This window comes from Oncorhynchus keta, chromosome 7 (genome assembly GCF_023373465.1).
Source record: "Oncorhynchus keta strain PuntledgeMale-10-30-2019 chromosome 7, Oket_V2, whole genome shotgun sequence".
NCBI classification, from domain to species: domain Eukaryota; kingdom Metazoa; phylum Chordata; class Actinopteri; order Salmoniformes; family Salmonidae; genus Oncorhynchus; species Oncorhynchus keta.
Window position 1 is genome coordinate 31,384,479 of NC_068427.1, and position 12,103 is coordinate 31,396,581.

A 12,103-nucleotide genomic window follows, 5' to 3' on the forward strand; every position below is an offset into this window, starting at 1 on the left:
CGTTTTACTACACAGCCAAAAGAGCATTAGTGTGGTCTGGTGCTGATGTTGGGCGATTAGGCCTGGCTCGCAGTCAGCTTTCCAATTCATCCTAAAGGTGTTCGACGGGGTTGAGGTCAGGGCTCTGTGCAGGCCAGTCAAGTTCTTCCACACCGATCTCAAAAAAACATTTCTGTATGGACCTCGCTTTGTGCATGGGGGCATTGTCATGATGAAAGTTGAAAGCACAGACATTTCTAGAATGCCATTGTATGCTGTCGCATTAAGATTTCTCTTCAGTGGAACTAAGGGGCCTACCCAAATCATGAAAAATAGTCCCAGACCACTATTCCTCCTCCACCAAACTTTACAGCTGGCACTATGCATTGGGGCAGGTAGCGTTCGTCTGTTGGACTGCCAGATGGGGAAGCGTGATTCCTCACTCCAGAGAACACGTTTCACTGCTCCAGAGTTCAATGGTGGGGAACTTTACACCACTCCAGCCGACTCTCGACATTGCGCATGGTGATCTTAGTCTTTTGTGCAGCTGCTCAGCCATGGAAACCCATTTCATGAAGCTTCTGACAAACATTTATTGTGCTAACGTTGCTTCCAGTGGAAGTTTGGAACTCTGTAGTGAGTGTTGCAACGAAGGACAGATTATTTTACACACTACGCGCTTCAGCACCCTTTCTACTGGATTTACCACCACCTTCAAGAAAAGTCACTTTGAATATGTCAAGATAAGATTATATTCTGCGCCATTACAGCAATGGCTATTACTAATCTAGATTTGCTTATATTTAAAATATTATGTTTCATTATGTTGTGGTTGGAATTCGTTCAAATGATAACAAATGATAATTCATCAAAATTTAACCAAGTAAATCTTATGGCCTGGCAGTTAAATCCCAAAATGGTTCAATTTGTCATTACAGACACTGGGATTGGCACCACAAACTGTGTAGGTAATAACGATTTCCAGGTCATTACCATCAGAAGGTAAAAAATGTTAGAAATAGAGTCGGCATAGGCCTATATTTATGGATTAAGGAATCAAATGTATTATTTATTAATTTTGTAGTACCAAATCCTATAGACAAATAGTTTTAAAAAACATTGTTTTTCCAGCTTTAAAAATTAAAGGTTTTATGATGAGATGGTAATGACATCATGCAGAAGGTGTTTTGGGAAAAGTTGCTGGTTTACTAAACACCGGTCCTGGCCATCCATCATTACACGCATCTGCGTCCCATCATTATGCACACCTGGACTTCATCACTAACTTGATTACTCCCTCTTTGCCTAGCACTCTGTAGCCTCACTCATCAGGCAGTATTGGTTCTGTTTTTTTGTCCAGACGCTACTCTTGTTTTCCATCTCTCCATGTTCTTTATTATTAAACTCACCTACTGCACCTGCTTCCTGACTCCCTGCATCTCCGTTACATAAATCCATGTCTTGTCAAATAAAATGTCCACAGCCAATACCATTTTATGGTTCCTGAAAGAATTTGAAAATTATTTTTGTAAAATTAGTAAATGCCAAAAGTGCCAGTAAATGCAAATGCATATACAAAACTTTTTCCCCCCTCATACTTTTTACCCCCTTTCTCCCCAATTATTGGGATATCCAATTGGTAGTTACGCTCTTGACTCGGGAGAAGCCGCACTGCTTCTTGACACACTGCTTGCTTAACCCGGAAGCCAGTGGCACCAATGTTTCAGAGGAAACACTGTACAGCTGGTGACCAAGGTCAGCGTGCATGCGCCCGGCTGCCACAAGAAGTAGCTAGAGCGCGATGGGACAAGGACATCCCAGCTGGCCAAACCCTCCCCTAACCCGGACGATACTGGGCCAATTGGGAGCCGCCTCATGGGTCTCCCGGTCGCAGCCGGCTGCATAACAGCCTTGGATCAAACCCAGATCTGTAGTGAAGCCTCTAGCACAGCGATGCAGTGCCTTAAACTGCTGTGCCACTAGGGAGATCCCATATACAAACTTAATTTGAGTCGTATTTGATCTATTGCTGGTTTCACACATTTAAGTTGACCTATTCCCTTGAGATCAGCAAGGCTAAAATCAAACAAATGAGAGATGACAATAAGAGAAAGTTGGTTGTTGCATAGTTCCCCCCCACCCACCTGAGTATTAACTGCTGTGTGTTTGTGTTTGAGCGAGAGTTAAAGGGCACCTATGGTTGAGTGACTGCACGATAGGTTCCAAGAAGTGCATTCACATGATGTTTCTGTGAATCTTTGAGGTAGAAGCCACTTCCTAGCTCTAGGACAGAAGTAGGGCAGGGCCCCTAAAAGGCGGGGGTATCCTACATCTTCTGACTCACTCCTGTACCTCTGTTTGGTTAGGACTGGGGATTCTCAAATCAAATGGGGGAAAATCCAGGTGAGGTTTTACACCTCAAGAAAACAACCCCCAGCATTGTCTTGTCAACCTAGAGTTTAACTTAAAATCACACTTCAGCGAACCTGAAACCCCTCAGTGTGAAACAAAGTGAAGAGGAGCATCTTGGGTTTATCATCTCTAAGAAGGTAAATGTATTCATATAGGTACTGCAATTTTTACTTCAAACTATTGGTACACTTGGGCTTATTATGTATGTGGCCATTAGGAAGGAATAACAATAGGTTTCAAGTTAGTTCTGATAATAGAGCAAAATTTTATCCAGAATGGTCCAGCAGCTATGTCATGAGGCCCACCTTGCTACCACAACATTCTGACTATGGTAAGGGTTGTGATCCCTACAATGAAGCTATATACAGGGAGTACTGGTATCAGATCAATGTGGAGTAATTGAGTAATTGAGTAATTGAGCTAGATATTAACATGAAGGCAGGGTAAAGTGACTAGACATCAGGATAGAGAATAATAAGAGTAAAATAATGAACAGAGTAGCAGGAGCATATAATGAGTGTAAAAGTGTGTGTGTATGTGTGTTTGTGTTGTTGTCGGTATGCGTGTGTGTGTTACATATGTGTCCATATGTAATGTATGTGAATGTGTGTGTATATCCTGGTTCCCCAACAGGTGGCCCACTGGCCGAATTTAGCCCATGGATTAATTGTTTTATATATATATATATACACATAGTTGAGGTCGGAAGTTTACATACACCTGAGCCAAATACATTTAAACTCAGTTTTTCGCAATTCCTGACATTTAATTTTCGTAGAAATTCCCTGTCTTAGGTCAGTTACGATCCCACTTAATTTTAAGAATGTGAAACGTCAGAATAATAGTTGAGAGAATTATTTATTTCAGCTTTTATTTCTTTCATCACATTCCCAGTGGGTCAGAAGTTTACATACACTCAATTAGTATTCGGTAGCATTGCCTTTAAATTGTTTAACTTGGGTCCAACGTTTTGGGTAGCCTTCCACAAGCTTCCCACAATAAGTTGGGTGAATATTAGCCCATTCCTCCTGACAGAGCTGGTGTAACTGAGTCAGGTTTGTAGGCCTCCTTGCTCGCACACACTTTTTATGTTCTGCCCACACATTTTCTATAGGATTGAGGATCGACAGGATTGGCTTTGTGATGGCCACTCCAATACCTTGACTTTGTTGTCCTTAAGCCATTTTGCCACAACTTTGGAAGTATGTTTGGGGTTATTGTCCGTTGGAAGACCCATTTGCAAACAAAGCTTTAACTTCCTGACTGATATATTGAGATGTTGCTTCAATATATCCACATCATTTTCCCTTTCTCATGATGCCATCTATTTTGTGATGTGCACCAGTCCCTCCTGCAACACAACACCCCCACAACATGATTGTGCCACCCCCGTGCTTCGCGGTGGGTCCTCATGAGAGCCAGTTTCATCATAGTGCTTGATGGTTTTTGCGACTGCACTTTAAGAAACTTTCAAAGTTCTTGAAATGTTCACGATTGACTGACATTCATGTCTTAAAGTAATGATGGACTGTCATTTCTCTTTGCTTATTTGAGCTGTTCTTGCCATAATATGGACTTGGTCTTTTACCAAATAGGGCTATCTTCTGTATACCACCCTTGTGTTGTCACAACACAACTGATTGGCTCAAACGCATTAAGAAGGAAAGAGATTCTAAAAATTAACTTTTAATAAGGGACACCTGTTAATTGAAATGCATTCCAGGTGACTACCTCATTAAGTTGGTTGAGAGAATGCCAAGAGTGTGCAAAGCTGTCATCAAGGCAAAGGGTGGCGACTTTGAAGAATCTCAAATATAAAATATATTTTGATTTGTTTAACACTTTTTTGGTTACTACATGATTCCATATGTGTTATTCCATAATTTTGATGTCTTCACTATTTTTTCTACAATATAGAACATAGTAAAAAATAAAGAAAAAGCCTTGAATGAGTAGGTGTGTCCAAATTATGACTGGTATACATGTACTGTATATAAATTGTTGTACATAATAGACTGTAAGAACAACAGCAAATCAGCTCCAAGTGATTTGAATTTTGGAAATCTGTTCCCAAGTATTCCCTTGCATAATAAATATGTGATTGTATACAAATGATTGTTTTAGTCAAATATCACATCTATTTGGAATTCTTGCGTTCAAATCTAGTTGATGATGCCTGGTGTATTAAATGTGTATGCATAGTCTTGTGAGGCCGTGTCTAGACTCGACAGTTAATGTCGTTTTTGTATTCTGATCATGGAGTTCTGGGCATGGAATTCCGAACACATTCTGCAAACGGTGGATTCAGAAAAATTGTTATATTAACAGAACAACAACTTGATGGCAGTAGCTACCGTTGAAGTGGGAAGTTTACATACACCTTAGCCAAATACATTTAAACTCAGTTGTTCACTATTCCTGACATTTAATCCTAGTAAAAATTACCTGTTTTAGGTCAGTTAGGATCACCAATTTATTTTAAGAATGTGACATGTCAGAATAATAATAGAGATAATGATTTATTTCAGCTTTTATTTCTTTCATTTCATTCTTTCATTACCAGTGGGTCAGAAGTTTACATACACTCAATTAGTATTTGGTAGCATTGCCTTTAAATTGTTTAATAGGATGGTATGGCTGCCGGGTGCCAGGGGTTCCTGCTCTAGTTGGAGCTCTACCTGGCGACCGTCCACCCAACTCCCTCGGGATACGAGAGTGTGTCCGCCCTCATCTCCTGTCTGTCGGGGAAAGCGCTTGAGTGGGCCAACGCTGAATGGGGAGGTATAGACACAGCGTCGGTACGCCATGACGATTTCCTCCGTCGCTTGCAGGCGGTCTTCGATCATCCACCTGAGGGGATAGCGGCGGGGAAACGCTTGTTCCATCTCAGACAGGGGATGAGGAGCGCACAGGAATTCACACTGGACTTCAGGACCCCGGCTGCCAGCACGGGATGGAATGAGAGGGCCCTGATCGACCATTACCGTTGTATTCTACGTGGGGACGTTCGTCGGGAGCTGGCCTGCAGGGACACCACCCTTACCCTTGACCAGCTGGTGGATTTATCCTTCCAGATGGATAACCTGTTGGCCACCCTTGGACGTCTGGATCGGGGTCCGTCCATTCCATCTCCTAGCACCTCCGATCCTACACCTCTGGAGCTCGGAGGTTCTGCTCTAAGGGTGACCGGAAGGGGGGCTGTTTCTTGCACTACCTGTGGCTGCAGAGGACACACTGCTGGTCGGTGCTGGAGAGGTCCCCCAGGAAGTCGAGGCAGCAGGCAGGGCACTGGTGGATCATCCCAGGTGAGTATGCACCCAACTCACCCAGAGCTTTCTGTTGTGCACATGTGTATATCTATATAATTTCCTGAGTTTTCCCCGCATTCCCAGCATAAGGCGCTAGTAGATTCAGGCGCAGCTGGGAATTTTATTGACCGTTCGGTTGCTCTTAGTTTAGGGATCCCCATTGTCCCTGTTGATTTTCCCTTCACTGTACATTCCTTAGATAGTCGTCCTTTAGGGTCGGGCCTGATTAGGGAGGTCACTGCTCCATTATGTATGATAACGCAAGAGGGTCATAAGGAGAGAATTAGTCTCTTACTGATCGATTCTCCTGTGGTGTTGGGGCTTCCCTGGTTGGCTTATCATGACCCCACTATTTTGTGGCAACAGAAGGCTCTCAAGGGATGGTCACGGCAGTGTTTAGGGAGGTGTATACGTGTTTCCATAGGGGCAACAGCGGTGGAGAGTCCGAACCACGTCTCCACCATGCACATCCCTCCTGAATATGCCGATTGTAAAAAGAAGGCGACTCAACTACCACCCCATCGACGGGTGAATTGTGCGATAAATCTCCTGGTAGACGCAGCACTTCCCAGGAGTCACTAGTATCCTCTGTCACAGGAGGAAACGGCGGCGATGGAAACATATGTCACCGAATCTCTGGGACAGGGATACATTCGGCATTCCACTTCACCTACCTCCGAGTTTTTTTTTTGTGAAGAAGAAGGATGGAGGTTTACGCCCGTGTATTGACTATAGAGGTGTAACCTTTTTGGGATAGGGGGCAGCATTTCACTTTTGGATGAATAGCATGCCAAGAGTGAGCTGCCTCCTACTCTGTCCCAGATGCTAATATATGCATAGTATTGGATAGAAAACACTCTGAAATTTCTAAAACTGTTTGAATAATGTCTGTGAGTATAACAGAACTCAAACGGCAGGCAAAAACCAGAGAAGAAATCCAAACAGGAAGTGAAAAATCTACGGTTGGTCGATTTTCAACCCAGTCCCTATTGAATTCACGGTGAGATATGGATGAAGTTGCACTTCCTAGGGCTTCCACTAGATGTCAACCGTCTTTAGAAACTGGTTTGAGGATTCTACTATAAAGGAGGGGCTCATGAGAGCTCTTTGAGTCAGTGGTCTGGCAGGGTGTCTCAGGCTTGTGACGCACGCTCCTAACAGAGTTTGCTCTCGTTCCAGTGCTTTTCTTCAGACAATGAAATTCTCTGGTTGGAACCTTATTGATGATTTATGTTAAAAACATCCTAAAGATTGATTCCATACATCGTTTGGTTTGTTTCTACGACCTGTAACGGAACATGTTTTTGTCTGGACGAAGTGCTCGCGCCTCATGAAGATGGATTACTGGGCTGAACACGCTAACAACAAGTGCCTAAATGACTTGGAACTATATGGAACAAATCAGTCATTTATTGTTGAACTGGGATTCCTGGGAGTGCCTTCTGATGAAGATTACCAAAGGTAAATGAATATTTATAGTGTTTTTTCTAACTTCTGTTGACTCCAAAATGGCGGATATTTCTTTGGCTGGTTTGGGCTCTGAGCGCCGATCTCAGATTATGCTTTTTCCGTAAAGTTTTTAAAAAATCTGACATAGCGGTTGCATTAACTTCTTGTAACTACCCATCCCGGATCCGGGAGAATTGTCATCAACTGACACTAAGTAGCATAACGCAACAGACAAAAAATCTTACTAGAAAATATTCATATTCATGAAATCACAAGTAGAATATATTCAAACACAGTATAGCCTTTTGTTAATCAACCTGTCATCTCAGATTTTGAAAATATGCTTTACAGTCAAAGCAAGAAAAGCATTTGTGTAAGTTTATCGATAGCCTAGCATAGCATTATGCCTTATGCACGACCCAGCCAAACCGCACTGCTTCTTGACACACTGCTTGCTTAGCCAGGAAGCCAGCCACACCAATTTGTTGGAGGAAACACCGTACAGCTGGCGGCTGAAGTCAGCATGCATGTCCCCGGAGAAGTTGCGAGAGCGCGATGGGACAAGGACATCCCAGCCGGCCAAACCCTCCCTTACCCCGGACGATTCTGGCGCAATTGTGCGCCGCCTCATGGGTCTCCCGGTCTCACAGCCCAGGATCAAACCCGGATCTGTAGTGACGCCTGTCGCACAGCGATGCAGTGCCTTAAACTGCTGCACCACCCGGGAGGCCCCATATACAAACATTATTTGGGTAGTGTTTTATCTATTGCTCGATTCATACATTTAAGTTGACCTACTTCCATTGAGATCAGCAAGACTAAAATGAAACCAAAACAAGAGACGAAAATAAGAGAAAGTTGGTGGTTGCATGGTTTCCCTACACCTAAGTGTTTGAGCAAGAGTCTGTGTGCACCTGTGGTTGTGACTGCACAATAGGTTCCAAGAAGTGCACCTACATGATGTTCCTGTGAATCTCTGAGGTAGAAGTCACTTCCTAGCTCTAAGAGAGAAGGCAGGGCCCCTAAAAGGTGTGGGTATCATACATCTTCTGTCTCACTCCTGTACCTCTGTTTGGTTATGACTGGATTCTCAAATCAAATGGGGGAAAATCCAGCTGAGGATTCACAACTCAAGAAAACTACCCACAACATTGTCTTGTCAACCTAGAGTTTAACTTAAAATCACACTTCAGCGAACCTGAAACCCCTCCGTGTGAAACAAAGTGAAGAGGAGCATCTTGGGTTTATAATCTCTAAGGTAAATGTATTCATATAGGTACTGCAAATGTTACTACGAACTATTGGTAGACTTGGGCTTGTGTATGTAGCCACTAGGAAGGATTAACAGCATGTTTCAAATTAGTTCTGATAATAAAGTAAAGCATTATCCAGAATGGTCCAGCAGCTATGCCATGAACCCAACCTTGCTTAAACAACAGACTGTCTATAGTAAGGTTTGTGGTCCCAACGATTAAGCTATGATGAGTGCAAAAGTGTGTGTGTGTTTGTGTTGTGTTGGTATAGCTGTGTTTGTGTTGTCGGTATGTGTGTTACTTATGTGTGAGTATGTAATGCGTGTGAATATCATGGTTCCCAAACTGGAGGCTCACTGGCTGAATTTGGCCCATAGATTAAATTTTTATATATACATACAGTGGGGAGAACAAGTATTTGATACTCTGCCAATTTTGCAGGTTTTCCTACTTACAAAGCATGTAGAGGTATGTCATTTTTATCATAGGTACACTTCAATTGTGAGAGACGGAATCTAAAGCAAAATTCGAGAAAATCACATTGTATGATTTTTAAGTAATTAATTCGCATTTTATTGCATGACATAAGTATTTGATACATCAGAAAAGCAGAACTTAATATTTGGTACAGAAACCTTTTTGCAATTACAGAGATCATACATTTCCTGTAGTTCTTGACCAGGTTTACACACACTGCAGCAGGGATTTTGGCCCACTCCTCCATACAGACCTTCTCCAGATCCTTCAGGTTCCGGGGCTGTCGCTGGGCAATACAGACTTTCAGCTCCCTCCAAAGATGTTCTATTGGGTTCAGGTCTGGAGACTGGCTAGGCCACTCCAGGACCTTGAGATGCTTCTTATGGAGCCACTCCTTAGTTGCCCTGGCTGTGTGTTTCGGGTCGTTGTCATGCTGGAAGACCCAGCCATGATCCATCTTCAATGCTCTTACTGAGGGAAGGAGGTTGTTGGCCAAGATCTCGCGATACATGGCCCCATCCATCCTCCCCTCAATACAGTGCAGTCGTCCTGTCCCCTTTGCAGAAAAGCATCCCCAAAGAATGATGTTTCCACCTCCATGCTTCACGGTTGGGATGGTGTTCTTGGGGTTGTACTCATCCTTCTTCTTCCTCCAAACACGGCGAGTGGAGTTTAGACCAAAAAGCTCTATTTTTGTCTCATCAGACCACATGACCTTCTCCCATTCCTCCTCTGGATCATCCAGATGGTCATGGGCAAACTTCAGACGGGCCTGGACATGCGCTGGCTTGAGCAGGGGGACCTTGCGTGCGCTGCAGGATTTTAATACATGACGGTGTAGTGTGTTACTAATGGTTTTCTTTGAGACTGTGGTCCCAGCTCTCTTCAGGTCATTGACCAGGTCCTGCCGTGTAGTTCTGGGCTGATCCCTCACCTTCCTCATGATCATTGATGCCCCACGAGGTGAGATCTTGCATGGAGCCCCAGACCGAGGGTGATTGACCGTCATCTTGAACTTCTTCCATGTTCTAATAATTGCGCCAACAGTTGTTGCCTTCTTACCAAGCTGTTTGCCGATTGTTCTGCAGCCCGTCTCAGCCTTGTGCAGGTCTACAATTTTATCCCTGATGTCCTTACACAGCTCTCTGGTCTTGGCCATTGTGGAGAGGTTGGAGTCTGTTTGATTGAGTGTGTAGACAGGTGTCTTTTATACAGGTAACGAGTTCAAACAGGTGCAGTTAATACAGGTAATGAGTGGAGAACAGGATGGCTTCTTAAAGAAAAACTAACAGGTCTGTGAGAGCCGGAATTCTTACTGGTTGGTAGGTGATCAAATACTTATGTCATGCAATAAAATGCAAATTAATTACTTAAAAATCATACAATTTGATTTTCTGGATTTTTGTTTTAGATTCCGTCGCTCACAGTTGAAGTGTACCTATGATAAAAATTACAGACCTCTACATGCTTTGTAAGTAGAAAAACCTGCAAAATCGGTAGTGTATCAAATACCTGTTCTCCCCACTGAATATATACACACATTACCAGTCAAGTTTGGACACATCTACTCATTCAAGGGTTTTTATTTATTTTCACTATTTTCTACATTGAATAATAATAGTGAAGACATCAAGACTATGAAATAACAAATATAGAATCATGTAGTATCCAAAAAAATGTTAAACATATCTAAATATATTTTGGAATTTAGATTCTTCAAAGTACTGTAGCCACCCTTTTGCCTTGATGACAGCGTTGCACACTCTTGGCATTCTCTCAACCAGCTTCACCTGGAATGCTTTTCCAACCATCTTGAAGGAGTTCCCACATATGCTGAGCACTTGTTGGCTGCTTTTCCTTCACTCTGCGGTCCATCCTAAACCATCTCAATTGGTTTGAGGTCGGGTGATCTGATGCAACACTCCATCACTCTCTTTTTGGTCATATAGCCCTTACACAGCCTGGAGGTGTGTTGGGTTATTGTCCTGTTGAAAAACAAATAATAGTCCCACTAAGCACAAATCAGATGGGATGGCATATAGTTGCAGAATGTTGTGGTAGCCATGCTGGTTAAGTGTGCCTTGATTGCTAAATAAATCACAGACAGTGTCACCAGCAAAGCACCCCCCACATCATCACACCTCCTCCATGAATCACGGTGGGAACCACACATGCGGAGATCATCCATTCACCTACTCTGTTTCTCACAAAGACATGGCTGTTGGGACCAAAAATCTCACAGTTGGACTCATCAGACCAAAGGACAGATTTCCAATGGTCTAATGTCCATTGCCCATGTTTCTTGGCCCAAGCAAGTCTCTTCTTACTATTGGTGTCCTTTTAGTAGTGGTTTCCTTGCAGCAATTTGACCATGAATTCAGTGTCCTCTGAACAGTTGATTTTGAGATGTGTCTGTTACTTGAACTCTGTGAAGCATTGATTTGGGCTGCAATTTCTGAGGCTGGTAAATCTAATGAACTTATCCTCTGCAGCTGAGATAACTCTGAGGATTCCTTACCTGTGGCGGTTCTCATGAGAGCCAGTTTCACCATAGCGCTTGATGGTTTTTGCGACTGCACTTTAAGAAACTTTCAAAGTTCTTGAAATGATCCAGATTGACTGACATTCATGTCTTAAAATAATGATGGACTGTCATTTCTCTTTGGTTATTTGAGCTGTTCTTGCCAAAATATGGACTTGGTCTTTTACCAAATAGGGCTATCTTCTGTATACCACCCTTGCGTTGTCAAAACACAACTGATTGGCTCAAACGCATTAAGAAGGATAGAAAATCCACAAAATAACTTTTATCAAGGGACACCTGTTAATTGAAATACATTCCAGGTGACTACCTCATTAAGTTGGTTGAGAGAATGCCAAGAGTGTGCAAAGCTGTCATCACGGCAAAGGGTGGCTACTTTGAAGAATTTCAAATATAAAATATATTTTGATTTGTTTAACACTTTTTTGGCTACTACATGATTCCATATGTGTTATTTCATAATTTTGATGTCTTCACTATTATTCTACAATATAGAACATAGTAAAAATAAAGACAAATCCTTGAATGAGTAGGTGTGTCCAAATTATGACTGGTATACATGTACTGTATATAAATTGTTGTACATAATAGACTGTAAGAACAACAGCAAATCAGCTCCAAGTGATTTGAATTTTGGAAATCTGTTCCCAAGTATTCCCTTGCATAATAAATATGTGATTGTA

General features: G+C 42.5%; 1 protein-coding gene across 1 annotated transcript in view; it reads left to right on the top strand.

Annotated features, from left to right (window-relative positions):
• The first annotated feature begins 8,168 nt into the window (after nt 1-8,168).
• Nucleotides 8,169-12,103, top strand: part of LOC118386308 (interleukin-1 receptor type 1-like) — a 29,655-nt gene continuing 25,720 nt past the window's right edge. Inside the window, exon 1 of the mRNA XM_052522579.1 lies at nt 8,169-8,406. The gene's annotated coding sequence lies outside the window, so the exon portion shown is untranslated. The remainder of the gene's footprint in view (nt 8,407-12,103) is intronic.